Source organism: Onychomys torridus, chromosome 14 (assembly GCF_903995425.1).
Source record: "Onychomys torridus chromosome 14, mOncTor1.1, whole genome shotgun sequence".
Lineage (NCBI taxonomy): Eukaryota > Metazoa > Chordata > Mammalia > Rodentia > Cricetidae > Onychomys > Onychomys torridus.
The window spans coordinates 20538878-20551681 of record NC_050456.1 but is presented as its reverse complement, the minus strand read 5'-3'; positions in this window follow the sequence as shown (position 1 = coordinate 20551681).

Here is a 12804-nt window from a genome sequence, read left to right as displayed (position 1 = left end):
AAATAAATAAATTCCTTATGGAAACAGTGCCCAGCAGAAAGAAACTGAACTTCAAAGGTACTCGTCAGTTTTGGAGGTGCAGCTTGCTGTTAGTGCACATGCATGCAGGGATGCGGCCCTGGATGCCATCCCCAGCCTCCCCCCAAAACAGCTTTTGCTGGGTGTGTGCCCAGTGTGTCTGGTTCCATTTCTGACTGTATAGAGCAGCGGGCCACCTTGCTGAGGGCATGAGCGGCCTCTAACAGCATCTGCCTGTGTGCGCTTTCAGACTTTTGGATGCTGCTGTTGGTCAGGAATACATTTTGAAACAGTGTAGTTACAATTCAGCAGTGAGCTCCATTTCCAGTCTCCCTTCTGTTGTTTTCTCACCGTTTGAAGGCATGGGTTTCTGAAATGTTGACATTTTGTTTATTTATTTATTTATTATTTGATTGTTATTTATTTTATTTAGGGTGTGGGAATGAACACCAAAGTCTTGCTTTTTTTTTTTTTTTTTTTTTTTTTGGTTTTTCGAGACAGGGTTTCCCGATGTATCTTTGCGCCTCTCCTGGAACTCACTTGGTAGCCCAGGCTGGCCTTGAACTCACAGAGATCCGCCTGCCTCTGCCTCCCAAGTGCTGGGATTAAAGGCGTGCGCCACCACTGCCCCGAAAGTCTTGCTTTTTAAAAAATTTTTCCCAAGACTATCAGCCCTGTACCAACTGGTGGGCCACAGAAGCTCGATAAACAGTTACTAAGTACAAAGCCTAATTTATCCTGACTTCTATTTTGATGATCCAGAAGTGAACATGTTCCCTTTTAGACAGTATCAGACTGTCCTAAAGTGTTCCATCCGTCACTATGGCTGATTAGATAGGGGTAAATAAACCCGGGCTCCTCTCCTCCATGTACTGATTCACCAGTGGTGTAGCAATCTTTTTCTGTATCTAGTAGTCCTGATTATTTTCTGTCATTCCTATCTTCTACTAAGCAAGTGCACAGAGCAAACTCTGGGCTCTGATGATGGCTAGCAGCAGAATGAATGTCCAGAGCCTCCGAGGAGTGAGATTTAAAAGTTGATTAATGGGCTACGATATATAAGTCAGGTGGAGTTCTCGTCTTGTTCACACAACAGGCCTTATGTTCAACCCCAGCACTAGAACACTAAAAGTGAAAAATCGATGCAGAGATGGTCCTGTCACCACCAGGCCTCAGTTTCCTCTCTTACAAAATGATAGGATTGAGATCAGCTACTGAAGATAGCTTCCCACTAGCCATGCTTCAAGACTGTGCATACATGGCTGCCCACCCAAATGTGGGTATCAGGGGCTATGCTGTTTCCTAGGGCTTGGGAAATAGCCAGTTAAGAAACACTGGCTGTGCCCCAAGACCCACCTTCATATTCTAAACATCCAGGCCAAACAATAGTTTCTAAGTAGATTTGTGAAGAACAAAAGCCTAATGTGATGTGTTGGCTAATTTTAACTGTCAGTTTGACCCAAGCTGAAAAGCCCTGGGAAAGCATCTCAATTAGGCATCATCTTAGATCAGGTTAGCCTGTGAGTATGGCTGCGGAGGATCATCTTGGTTGCCTTAAAATGTCCAGAGTTTGGCCTTTGGACTTTGAGAGCAGAGAAAGCAAGTGACCACAACATATACATGCATTTATTCTCTCTTTGCTCCTTTTAAAAACAAACTTTAAGGATTGACTTTATTTTTAAATATGAGTCTGGGGGAGTATGTTCATGTGAGTTCGCATGCCCACAGAGACACTAATCTCCTGGGGCCTAAGTTACAGATGGTTGCGAACCATCTGATATGGGGGTGGGAACTGAACTAGGGTCCTCTACAAAAGCAGTGTGTATTAACTAATATGTGTTATTAACCACATCAGTTCTCTCTCTGCTTTTGGATTTGATGTGATTAGCCTGCCTCGAGTTCCTGTTTGACTTCCCCACAATGATAGATAGACTGTAACCTGGAACTATAAGCCAAATAACCCATTTCTTCCAAGATGCTTTTGGCTAGGGTGTTTTATCACAACAGAAATGAAGTTAGGACAGTTGGCCTGTAAGATTTGTGGGGATTAGTGCTGACCTCAGACCCTTTAATGCTCCACTCTGGAAGTGACTGTGCTGATGCACACTCATATGCATAAAATAAACACATAAAACTCCTTTAAAAAAAATAAAGAACCAAACAAATCAGAGGCCAGTGACCTGTCATTTCTACATAAAGGATAAAGAGGGGTGTTTTCTGCAATTCACCGAGTTCTAAGAGCGGTCAGTGATCATGAAAGACAGAGACAGGACCTCAGTGATGCTCTTGCTGTAAGATGGCTCATCCTTGCCCTGGGAGATGTGTTTGATCTGTGGTGTGCAAACCACTGGTGATTGGACCAGTTGTTTGAAGCCATTGACCCAACAAACCTTCTCATATTGAGCTATTAAAGATGTGAAATAAAGCTGGGCAGTGGTGGCGCACGCCTTTAATCCCAGCACTTGGGAGGCATCTCTCCAGCCCATTGCTGGCAAATTTTTTGTTTTTGTTTTTGAGCTGAGTATCGAACCCAGGGCCTTGCACTTGCTAGGCGAGCGCTCTACCACTGAGCTAAATCCCCAACCCTTTGCTGCTGTTTTTTAAGTGCTGGGATTAAAGGCACATGCCACCAACAGCTGACATATTTTTTTATTTTTTAAAAAATTATTTGTTGTGCCACACACTTTTCGCCATTTGGGACTCAGAACTAGAAAGCTCTGGGCCAGTGGACATTCTCTACAGCCTTCTCCTTTCTCCCGAGCACTTAGATCAGAACACTGATACGGGTCATCCACAGATGATGGAGGTGTTTGGCCTTATGTCCCCACCACACTATACTCAGGTGACATCTCCTGGTTTAGCCATTCGCTGCCCAAGATGGACAGTCTCCAGAGTGAAGGAGAGCCTGCCTCGACCACAGGATGAAGTGCTTTCTGCTGTGGGAAGAAGGGAGCCCCTTGAAGAGATTGCAGGCCTGGACAGATGACTTTCCACACGCCAGGCTCAGCACCGGACCGAACAGGATGGAGTGGAAGGGGGCTCTTCCCCCTGGCAGCCTCCAATGTTAGAGAGTTCAGAAGGAAACGATGCCAAAGCATGGTTTGTGCATTTTTGTTTTGTTTTTAGGTATTTAGCATACAACGTTCAGGTATCATTTTGGCATTTTCATCCTTAAAATATTAATTTATTTGTGTGTGTGTGTATGTAAATCAGGAAGAGGGTGTTGGATGTCCTCTATCGGTCTTTGCTTGCTCCTTCGAGGCAGGCAGGGTCTCTTCTTAAAACTGGGGCTCGCATCTCGTGACCTGTGGTTACAGGTGCCTTTGAGAACACGGGGCTTGTTACATGGATGCTGGGATCTGAACTCTGGTCTTCAGGATGGTGCAGCCAGTGCTCTTAACTGCAGAGCCGCCTCTCCAGCCCCATCACAGCATTTTAAAGAAAGTTATTTTTGTTGATTCTCCTTTGCCCCCCCCCCCCCATAGCTTCCCTTCCGCTTGCATGTCCACGTGTCCTGTTTTTCCTTTCCTCAACACTGCTTTCCCCATCTCTAGTCTTTGTAGTTTCATAGCCTACAGCTACACTCACACTACTTACACACACATGTATAAGCATTGAAAGCCATGATCTGCAAATGACACAGAACACACGTTTGTATGTTTGTTTGTTTGTCTTAGCCTGGGTCACCTTGCTTAATATACTTCCCAGGTTCACCCATTTCTCCTACAAAGTTTGAAATTTCACTTTCCTTGGCAGCTGAATAAAATTCCATTGTGTACACCATTTTCATTGTATGTCTTCTGTTGCTGGGCATCTGAGCTGGCTCCACTTCCTTGCTATTGTGAACACTGTACAGTGAAGGTGGATGTGCAGGGACCTCTGTGGTAGGGTGTGGTGTCCTTGGAGCATATGCTCTGGAGAAGTGTAGCTGGGTCATATGGTAGCTCCATTTTTAACTCTTTGAGGCCTCACACAGACATGAGGGCAAAACACCAATGCATGTAAAATCAAAATAAATAAATCACTGAAGAAGAGAAAGAGGCAGAAAAAGAGGAAGACAAAGAAAATAAGAGGAAGAGGAAGAAGAGAAGAAGGGAGAAGAAGGAAGAAGGAAAGAGGAGGAGGAGGAGAAGGAGAAGGAGGAGGAGGAGGAGGAGGAGGAGGAGGAGGAGGAGGAGGAGGGGAGGGTTTGGATCTGCTGGAACTGGAGTTATAGGTAGTTGTGAAAATTCAACTCCCGTCCTCTGGAACAGAGGCAAGAACTCTGAACTCTGAGCTCTCTGTCCAGCTCTTAGCTCCCCTTTCCACACAGCAGGATCCAAGTCAAGGGAACGATGCCATCCACTATGAGAGTGAGCTTTCCCATCTCAGTTTCCCTAAACAAGATGATCCTTCACAGATGCACCTGGAAAGCATCTCTGCTAGATGATTTCAGATCCTGTCAAGTTGATAGTCACACTGTCACTATTGTTGAATTTGCACTTATATTTATATATATTAATCTGAGGTTGGGTATTGTATTTCAAGCATTGCTTGTTCTGCTTAGGGTTGAACCCTCTTGTTTCTGTATGGGTCTTTGCATTGTTTTTTACTAGTTCTATGAAGAGTGTCATTGGAATTTTTATAGGGCTTGCATTAAATCTGTAGATTACTTTAGGTAGTGTATTTTTGCCATACGAATTCTGCCACTCTAGGAACGTAGCTCTTTCCATAATCTATTTTCTTTTTTAAAATGGTCTTAAAGTTTCCACTGTGGAGGTGTTTCACTTACTTCATTAGGTTTATTCCCAGATATATTTTTTAAAAAGCTATTGTGAATGGGATATTTTTTCCTAAGTTCTTTCTCAGCGAATTTATTATTGATATATATCAATATTTATGAAAGCTACTTATTTTTGTATATTGGTTATTTTGACCTGCAACTTTACTGGGAGCGTTTATTAGGTCTGAGAGTTTTCTGGTAGAGTCATAGGGAATTTTAGGTACAGAATTATGTTATTTGTGAATATGGATAATTTGATTTCTTCCTTAGTTTTCTCTTTATATCTTTCTCTTGTGTTATTGCTCTAGCTAACACTATGTTGACAAGAGTGAGGGAGCAGGAACCTTGTCTCTTCCATATTTTAGAGAAAATGCTGCCGGCTTTTCCCCCTTTAGTGAAATGCTGGCTGAAGGTTTGTCGGATGCAGCATTTATTGTACTGAGGTATTGTACTGGCTGGTTTTGTGTGTTATTGATGCAAGCCCGAGTCACCAGAGAGGAAAGAGTGAGCCTCAGCTGAAGAAATGCCTCCGCAAGATCCAACTGTAAGACATTTTCTCATTTAGTGATCAGTGGGGGAGGATCTAGCCCATGGTGGGTAGGGCCATGCCTAGGCTGCTGGTCCTGGGTTCTATAAGAAAGCAGACTGAGGCCAGGCAGTGGTGGCACACACCTTTAATCCCAGCACTCGGGAGGCAGAGGCAGGCAGATCTTTGTGAGTTCGAGGCCAGCCAAGTGAGTTCCAGAAAAGGCACAAAGCTACACAGAGAAATCCTGTCTCAAAAAACCAAAACCAAAACCAAAACCAAAAAAAAAAAAAAAAAAAAAAAAAGAAGCAGACTGAACAAATCATGGAAAGCAAGTCAGTGAGCAGCAGCCCTCCATGGCCCCTGCATCAGCTCCTGCCTTCAGGTTCCTGTCCTGCCTTGAGGATCCTGTCCTGCCTTCTCTCAGTGGCGAACAGCAATGTGGAAGTGTAAGCCTAACAAACCCTTTCCTTCCCAACAAGCTCCTTGGCCATGGTGTTTTGTCTTGGCCGTAGAAACCCTAACGAGGGCAGGTGTGTTCCATCTATTTCTGGTGTCTTCAGCACTTTTACCACAAAGCCATGTTGAACTTTGCCAAGTGCTTCTTTTGCAGCTATTTAGATGGTCACGTGATTTTCCTCTTAAAGTCTATTGGTGTGGTGTATTACACAAGGTTGATTTACCTGTGTTGAACCAATCTTGTATTCCCGGGATGAAACCAATTTTAGTTGTGATGTATGATCTTTTTAAAATTAATTAATTAATTAATTATGTATATAGTGTTCTGTCTGCACATATCCCTGCAGGCCAGAAGAGGGCACCAGATCTCATTACAGGTGGTTGTAAGCCACCATGTGGTTGCTGGGAATTGAACTCAGGACTCTGGAAGAGCAAGCAGCGCTCTTAACCTCTGAGCCATCTCTCCAGCCCATGATGTATGATCTTAATGTAATCTTAAATTTAGTTGTGGGTGTTCTGTTGCAAATTTTTGCATTGATATTCATCAGGGAGATTGGCCTGTAGTTTTCTTTCTTTTTTTTTTTTTAATTTACATGTGTGGGTGTTTTGCCTACACATATGTATGTGTATCATATGCATGCCTGGTGCCCAGAGGCCAGAAGAAGACATTGGATCCCCTGGAACTGGAGTTATAGGTGTCTGTGAGCTGCCATATGGGTGCTGGGAACTGAACCTGGGTCCTCTGTGAACATGGCAAGTGCTTTTAAATCCTGAACTTTTAAACCTCTGTAGTTTTCTTTTTGCATGTGTGTGCATGCCTTTATCAAGTTTTGGTTTTCAATTGTGTGTGTGTGTAAGTGCATGTGGAGGTCAGCGGACAATGTGTGGAGTTAATCCTCTTCTTCTACTGTGGGTCCTGGGGATTGAACTCAGCTCATCAGGCTTGGAGACAAGTGTCCTTACTTTCTTATCAGTCAGCCCTCACACTTATTAAAATAACTTTGATAACATTATTATTATTATTATTATTATTATTATCATTATTTTGGTTTTTCGAGACAGGGTTTCTCTGTAGTTTTGGTGCCTGTCCTGGAACTCGCTTTGTAGCCCAGGCTGGCCTTGAACTCACAGAGCTCCACCTGCCTCTGCCTCCCCAGTGCTGGGATTACAGCATGCCCTACCACCTCCCGGCTTTTGATAACATTCTTTGATAACATTCACTTCTGTCTTAGGATTTCTATTGCTGTGAAGAGACACCACGACCATGGCAACTTTTATAAAGGAAAACATTTAATTGGGTCTGGCTTACAGTTCAGAGGTTTAGTCCATTATCATCATGGCAGGGAGTATGCCAGGGAGCATGGTGGTATGCAGGCAGACATGGTGCTGGAGAAGGAGCTGAGAGTTCTACACTGGATTGGAAGGCAGCAGGAAGAGACAGTGAGCCACTAGGCCTGGCTTGAGCTTCTGAAACTTCAAGGCCTGCCCCGGTGATACTTCCTCCAACAAGGCCACACTTCCTAATAGTGCCACTCTCTGTGGGCCTGTGGTGGCTATTTTTCAAACCACCTCACCTTCCTTTCTTGTTTATGGAATATATTAATACGTGTTTGTAATAGATCTTCCTTGAAAGTTTGGTAGAATTAGTCCATTCTGCTCTGGGATTTCCTTTGTAGGGAGACTTTTAAGAACTGTTTTAGTCTCTTTGCTTGTTGTGGATCTGTTTAGACTTTAATTTCAGAAGACCACACGTGCTTTGAAATTTACCCCATTCTTCTAGATTTTCCAACTTGTTCAAATATGTATTTTCCAAAGTCTTTTCAATTGTCTTGATTTTATTGAGGTCTGTTGTAACAACTCCCTTTTTGTCTCTAATTTTATTGATTTGGGTCATCTCTGAAGCAGCAATTAATGAGACAATTCCACATAGTTTATCTGATAGTCAAAAGAGGTTTATTTTGGGGCAATTTACAACCATCAAATGGGTCGCTTACAGGATCCAGGAGAAGTGAGGTGCAGTCCAACGTGGTTCTCTGGAGAACTCTGACTTGGTTCCAGCATCCGGGATCACGAGGTAGCCAAGAGAATGAGCACGTACACATCTCTGGTCTTAAGGGGTCTCTGTCTTGGCCATGCCCAGGCAGGGGACAGGTACCTGGCAGTTACCTGCTGCATACTAAGGACGGTGCTTCAAAGGTGAAGCACAGACAACCACCTCTACATCTCTCTCTTTTGTCTAAGGAAGAAAGTTCTAACCTAACACCAAACTACATGCAATAGGAATAATAATCAAGGAGAAATAAAGGGCAATGACATAAACAAATAGAACCACAACCAACAGGAGCAACATCAAACAGGAGACACACACTAACATCCAGAGAAGTCTGGAGCATGGGTAGATGGCACATACAGAGATCATTCCAAAAAGTGTCCTATCCCGAAGAACCTGAATCTAATACTTAATGTTTTTTAGCTAAGATACAAGACTATTGTAACTGGAACTGTTAGACTTCAATCCCATCAAAGACCTGAGAAGGAATACAATAATACCTGAGAAATGGGAAAAGGACGCAAGCAACTTTCGGGAGTCTTGCAAGAGTAGACAGAGACAGCTGGCAGCCTGGACAGTCACCTAAAGCTTCTCAGCATCGTTGGTGCATTCAAATTGGCTACAGGCCTAGAGTATCTGACAGACCAGTTTCAGAAGCAGGAATTTTGAAAGACCGTCTTACCCTGTCTTGGCAGAGTTCAGAAGTCACTTTTCCTTGTGTCCCACTCATTCAGAAGGGACAGTATTTGTACTGTCAGCAGTCGAGGCAAGGGCAGTTCTTAGCCTGCTGGGATATTTTGGGCCAAGAAGAAGACAAACTTCCAAATGGAAATGTCTTAGAAGCCTGGAATCAAATCAGTGCTGTCAGGAGCAATCCTGTCTCAAGTCAACAAGAGTCTAAGTAATTTAAATGCCATTTTCTACAGGTCTATGAAGTGTTCAAAGATTACCTGTCCACCTGACCTATATATCTGTAAATCTGGATAACCTAACTAACATAACTATAGAGATGACAAGCATAGGTGGCTATAAATCTGTAAGTCTTCTTTACCTAAATAACTTAAGCACTAAGGCTTCATGTAAACAAGGTAAACAGTTTGTAAGCAAATTTATAGTAAAAGGACAATGACCTCAAAATTGTGACATTACACAAAATAGCTAAAGCAGAGGTAGGAATGTATAGTGCAATATGCAATATGACAATAATTCTAAATATGTATCGTTATACAAAATATCCTAAACAGAAGTAGAACATACATACAGTATGACAAAAATAATTTTACATTTGTATCAATATATAAACATTTCAAATAAGAGTAGAAATATATGTACATTACAACAAATATAGTTCTGTATTTGTATCAATATACAAACTATCTTAAATAAGAATATAAAAATAGTTTACATTTGTATCAATATACAAGAATCCATAACAGTGCAGTTTATCTAAGGCTGATATTTTACTAAATTAGTTTACTAGTATATACAATAATCTACCATAATATCCTATACCCATCCATTCATCTTTTCTTTTCTTAAGGAGAATACCGAGTCCAACGGTTCTCTGGAGAACTCTGAGTTGGTCTGCACTCCAGCATCCAGGATCACAATGTAGCCAAGAGAGTGAGCATGTACGCATCTCTGGTCTTAAGGGATCTCAGCTACACCCAGGGCGGGGGCAGGTCCCTAGCAGTTACTACTAAGGGCGGTGCCTTCAGAGGCGAAGCACAGAAACCATCCCTACACATCTCTCATTTTTTTAGTTGGCTACTGATTTTCCAATCTTGTTAGCTTTTTCAAAGAAATAACATTGGTTGATGGCATTTTTTAGTATCTATTGTATGGTTTTCTGTTCTAATCTTTATTATTATTATTATTATTATTATTATTATTATTATTATTATTTGCAATCTACTGGGTTTGGGTTTGGCTTGTTTTTCTAGAGCCTTAAGGTGAGCCATCAGGGTATTTATTTGGTATTGCTCTGATTTTTTTTTTTTTTTTTTTTTTTTTTAGGTGTGATCACTTACAGCTTTGCATTTTACTCTTAGGACCAGCTTAACTGGATTCTAGAGGGCCTGGTAAGGTGTGCTATCATTTTTCATTTGTTCTAGGAACTAGATTTTTCTTCTCAATTTCCTCAGTAATCCACTGTTTATTCAAAAGTGTGGTGTGCAGAGTTGGTGAGGTAGCTCAATGGATAGAGTGCTTGCTATGCAAGCCTGATGACCCAAGGTTGATCCTTGGAACCCATGTAAAGGTGCAAGGAGAGAGCCAGCTCCTCAAAATTGTCCTCTGACCTCCCCATGTATGCTGGGGCATATATGCATGCATCATGTACATCATGCACACACAGATATCTTATAAAATAAAAACTTAAAGTCTATTATTTAGTCTCAAGTGTATTTTCCAAAGTTTCTCTTATGTTTCTTGTCTACGACTAACTGGTAGGTACCAAAGGTTTTCTCAAAAATTGTTTGATTATTTGTTTTGTGACGATAATGGGGTCAATTTAGAAATGGTCCCATGCAGTGCTGAGAAGAATGTATATTCCCACTCCATCTGTGGGGTGAAATGTTCTGAAGGTATTTGTTAAGTCCAGTTAGTCTTTGGTGTAATTTATCTCTGAGAGCTCTTTGCAGAGTTTTAATATGGAAGACTCGTCTAGATGTGAGAGTGGGTATTGAAGTCTCTTATTATAATTGTGTCCGGACTTACATGGCATTTAATGCCTTTTAGTGTTTGCTTTATAAACTTGGAGGCCTCAAGATTTGATGTGTAAATACAACAGTCATATCTGCTTGATACAACTATTTACAAATATTTACAGTTGTGTATCTGCCCTACTTATCTTTTCTGATTAGTTTTGGTTTGATGTCTCTATCAGATATAAGAATAGCCACACTCAATTGTTTATGGCTTCTGATTGTTTGGGAGGTTGATTTTCATCCTTTGCTACTTTGTTTTGGGATATCTTTGCTATCTTGGGGATAGCATGTTAACTGCAAGCCATAATAATATGAAGTGGGATTTCAGCTGATTATGACAAGCTAATACCTTCCAGAGGTCAAGCCGATGCTCAAGGAGTCTTGGTGATATTGACTTTTGATTATTAGCTGTTTCCTGCTATGAATTTCTCGTGTGCTATTGTAGCTTTTCCATCATTCATTGGGCACGATTTCCCCTCTACTAATGGAATATTTAGATAACCTTCTGTGCAGTAACACATCCAGGGTCCCTAATTTCAGGCCTTTCTGTAATTATCGTCATTAGCAGCATCCGGCCAGGACCATCCCCAGATGGACAAAAGGACAAAACCTCTTTGACTCTCTGGGAACAGACTTAAGCATCCAGACTATCTGTTTGAGAAGGCCTGGCGGATGTACTAATTAAGCTTAACTTTCTCCTTTTCAAAGTCTTATCTCTAGTTTTAGACCCACCACTAACAATTAATTCAGAACTAAAGGGTTCCTACTTACAGATACATCTAGTTGACGGAAGTTGCCTGGCCACGTTGCCTAGGGACCAAGCACACTCCCCTGCCCCACCCCTGCCAGAAAAGGTGGGAGCAGAGATAGATTGGGGAGATAAGGGCCAAAGGGATAACAGGCAGTCTTATTTTCAGAGCAAAGATGGAGAAGAAAAAAGAGAATGGAAGAACTAGATGGGTAAGAACTGGAAAGGAACAAACTGAGATGGGGAAGAACTAGATTGAAGGGCTAGAAGAGAGGACCAGAGGAACGAGATGGAAGATGAGGAAGAGCCAGATGGGGAAGAAGGAGATGAGGAAGAGCCAGATGGGGAAGAAGGAGATGAGGAAGAGCCAGATGGGGAAGAAGGAGATGAGGAAGAGCCAGATGGGGAAGAAGGAGATGAGGAAGAGCCAGATGGGGAAGAAGGAGATGAGGAAGAGCCAGATGGGAAAGAAGGAGATGAGGAAGAGCCAGATGGGGAAGAAGGAGATGAGGAAGAACAAGATGGGGAAGAAGGAGATGGGAAAGAACAAGATGGGGAAGAAGGAGATGGGAGAGGAGCTGAGATGGGAAAGAAGGAGATGGATGAGGAAGAGCCAGATGGGGCAGAACTAAGAGGAAGGAATTACGACAGCACATAGAGAAAATAGCAGAAAAATGGAGAGAGAAATCAGGCGAGAAAGGAACAAAGTGTGAGAGTGGAAAAGAAGCTGTGTGGAGAGAGAACTGACTCAGGAGAATCAAGTGAATGGACTAAAGAGTTTCATATATGTAGACTTATTAGAGAACCCTCAGATTAATCCGCCACTGGCAGCGTCTCTTCCGGGACTCTGGGAGAAGGCTATTGAGGGGCTAGACCCCAGTAGCTTTCATTAGCGTATAGCTGGTTAATGCAGCCAGTCTGCCTCTTTTGATGGTGAGCTGGGTTCATTTCCACTTAAGGCTATGGTGGAAAGGGATTGGCTACTTCCTAAGGTTTTGTTAGGTAATGTTTTGGTTGGCTAGGTTATTGATATTTTTCCCTTCCTCTCCATGTTAATTTTGGGGAATAGCTGGTTTTCTGTGCTGGACGTGATTGATTTTTTTTTTTCTTAGCTTTTCAGGCCTACCTCAGACTCAATATATAGATGAAAATGGCCTTAGGCTTAGAGTCCCCCTGTCTGCTAAGTACTAGGATTGCATTGGCCTCCGTTGTACTTGGCTTTACCTCAGTGAGTTTAATGTCATAGATTATTCTACATTATTTTTGGCATTTTTACTTTTATGATCATTGGTAATGTAACAATTGGTGTTAACCAACTTGTTTTAGTCAGTGTTCTATTGCTGTGAAGAGACACCATGACCACAGTAATGCTTATCAAGGCAAGCGTTTGATTGGGAGCTTGCTTTCAGTTCCAGAGGCTTAGTCTATTATCTTCCTCAGGAGCATAGCGGCAGGCGGGAGTGGTGCTGGAGAAGTAGCGGAGAGCTACATCCTGTTCTGCAGGCAGCAGTGTGTGTGTGTGTGTGAGAGAGA